Source organism: Dipodomys ordii, unplaced genomic scaffold, assembly GCF_000151885.1.
Source record: "Dipodomys ordii isolate 6190 unplaced genomic scaffold, Dord_2.0 Scaffold1658, whole genome shotgun sequence".
NCBI classification, from domain to species: Eukaryota; Metazoa; Chordata; class Mammalia; order Rodentia; family Heteromyidae; genus Dipodomys; species Dipodomys ordii.
The window spans coordinates 1,231-3,804 of record NW_012268874.1 but is presented as its reverse complement, the minus strand read 5'-3'; the positions used below and the strand labels follow the sequence as shown (position 1 = coordinate 3,804).

The 2,574-nt window shown below is 41.0% G+C and overlaps 1 pseudogene; it reads right to left on the bottom strand.

The window, feature by feature from the left end:
• Positions 1–746: 746 nt before the first annotated feature.
• LOC106001993 lies at positions 747–1,543 on the bottom strand (annotated as a pseudogene).
• Positions 1,544–2,574: the final 1,031 nt, after the last annotated feature.

Genomic DNA, 2,574 nt, shown 5'->3' with positions numbered 1-2,574 from the left:
TTTACTGGTCTATTTTCCCTGCTTAACAACCAACACTTGTTCCTTGTACACTCCCTCAGAGGAACTGATGGTTTTCCTGTGGTTGGCCGGCACTTTCAAATCTTTACTTGGAAATGTGTATGTATGTGTGTTAACTTTCATAACTGCCAATTCAAATAAGCCCTGCCCTCCCCCAAGTCATATTGCAGGATATGCAATATAAGGAAAATAAAAGTGTGAATGACATTAAGTGTTGAGTCAAAGATAGAATCTCTGCAAGGTCTCTTTCCTGATGGGTGTGTAGCTTTCTCCTCACTTGTATGTTTTCATTTTGTATTGTTTTTTCCTAAGGAGTATAGAGAGATGAGGGAAATAAGAAGGTAGAAACTTAAAAAAAGAAGCTTTGGCTAAGGCAAAGTCTCATTTAAGGGGATTCTATTCCCCCACCAAGTTTCCATTAATGAAATGAAAGTTTCACGAAAAGGTTTTGCTAGTGCCTGTGACTTACTCCTGTATTCCCACTCAGGAGACTGAGATCTGAAGATTCTTGCCACATTCCTGCCAGCCCAGGCAGGAATGTCCATGAGTCTCTTATCTCCAATTAACTACCAAAAAAGCCAGAAGTGGACTCAAGTGGTAGAGAGCTAGCTTTGAGCAAAAAAGTTAAGGAGCAGCACACAGGCAACAAGTTCAAGATCTTGGAACAAAACCAAAACAAAAAAAAAAAGTTTTGTTTTCAATATCGTTTGAAGAAAGGAACTTATCATTTAAAACACTATTTGTTTTGTTAAATATATTTTAAAAGCATAAAATGTTTCAACAGCTTCCACATTTACATTGCTGCCAAATTTCACATATAACTCAACTTTCAAATCTGCTAACACCTGCTGAATTGACTTCTCTCTGGATTCTAAGGTGTCAGTTTCTTCTTGCAAGTTTTTCTTTGCTTCTTCTAACATTTCTTGAGTTTCCTCTTGAGAATGGCTAATGAAAACACCTACAATTTGAAGTATATCATTAAGCAGTCATCATCTGCAAGCTTGATGTCACAGGCATCTTCTAAATGTTGGAGCTGTGTTTTGTTTTTTTTTAACTTCTATTTCTTCCTTTACCTCTGATTCTAATCCTATTCCATGCAAATTTGTTTATCTTCTGTTGATCTTCAAAAGTAATGTTGAGGGGAGGGATGGCATGGTGGGGAAAAACAAAGGAGGTAACAATGCTCCATAGGAAATGTACTCATTACCTTACCCATGTTTCTGTAACCCCTCTGTTCAGTAGGTTTACAATAAAAAACATACTAAAAAGTAATGTTGAGGGCTTGGAATATGGTTCAGTGGTAGAGTACTTGATTAGCAAGCCTGAAGCCCTGGGTTTGATTCCTCAGTACCACATAAACAGAAAAAGCTGGAAGTGGTACTGTGGCTCAAGTGGTAGAGTGCTAGCCTTGGGCAAAAAAAGCTCAGAGACAGTGCCCAGCCCTGAGTTCAAGCCCCAGGACGGGCAAAAAAAATGAAAAAGTAACGATGTCTTCTGCAGCTGCCTACTTCATAGTGTCTGCCATCTTGGCAGGATTATCTGTTTTTGAGTTTGGAGGCCATCTTGTTTGTTGTTTGCATTTTATTTTTGTCAGCCAAGGGGCTTGAACTAAGGGCGTAGGCACTGTCCCTGAGGTTTTTTGCTCTAGGCTAACGCTCTACACCTGAGCCACCGAAGCATTTCTGACTTTTTCTGAGTAGTTTAATGGAGCTATAAGTCTTACAGATCCAGGCGCAGGTGACTTATGTCTGTAATCCTAGCTATTCAGGAGGCTGAGATCTAGGATTGTGGTTCAAAGACAGCCCACACTGGAAAGTCCCTGAGATTCTTATCTTCAATAAAGTAGTCAGAAAAAACAGAAGTAGAGCTGTGGCTTAAGTGGTAGCCTTGAGCAAAAAGAGGCTCAGGGACAGCGCCCAGCCCCTGAATCAAGCCCCAGGAGCAGAAAAAAAAAGTATGGAATGGATGGCTGAATGAATGGCTGTTGCATGAGAAATCTCAGCATTTAGAAGTCGGCACATAATGAAGGATAAGATAAAAAGAGCCATGCTTCCTGCCAAGGACAGTGCTCCTGCTAGGCAGCACTGAGAAAAGTGCAAGAGTAGACTTGGGAAGAAAGAAGAGGACAAAAACATGGCTTCAGGGCTGGGAAGGTGGCTCAATGGTAGAGTGCTTGCCTTGCATGCATGAGGCCCTGGGTTTGATTCCTCAGCTCCACATAAGCAAAAAGAAAAAAGCCGGAAGTGGTGCTGTGGCTCAAGTGGTAGAGTGCTAGCCTTGAGCTGAAGAGCTGAGGGACAGCGCCCAGGCCCAGAGTTCAGGCCCCACAACCGGACCCAAAAAAAGAAAAAAAAGAAAAAAGAAACAAAACATGGCTTTAGAGGAATTTAGAATACCTCAGTGCAGGAGGCCCCTGATAATGGGTGACCTGGGAAAAACAGTAGGAACCTATGGAAAATGCTTCTTTTTTTATTTTTATTTTTATTGTGAAAATACCATACAGAGGGGTTACAGTCAAATGAGCAAGGTAATGAGTATATTTCTTATCAAGCTTTG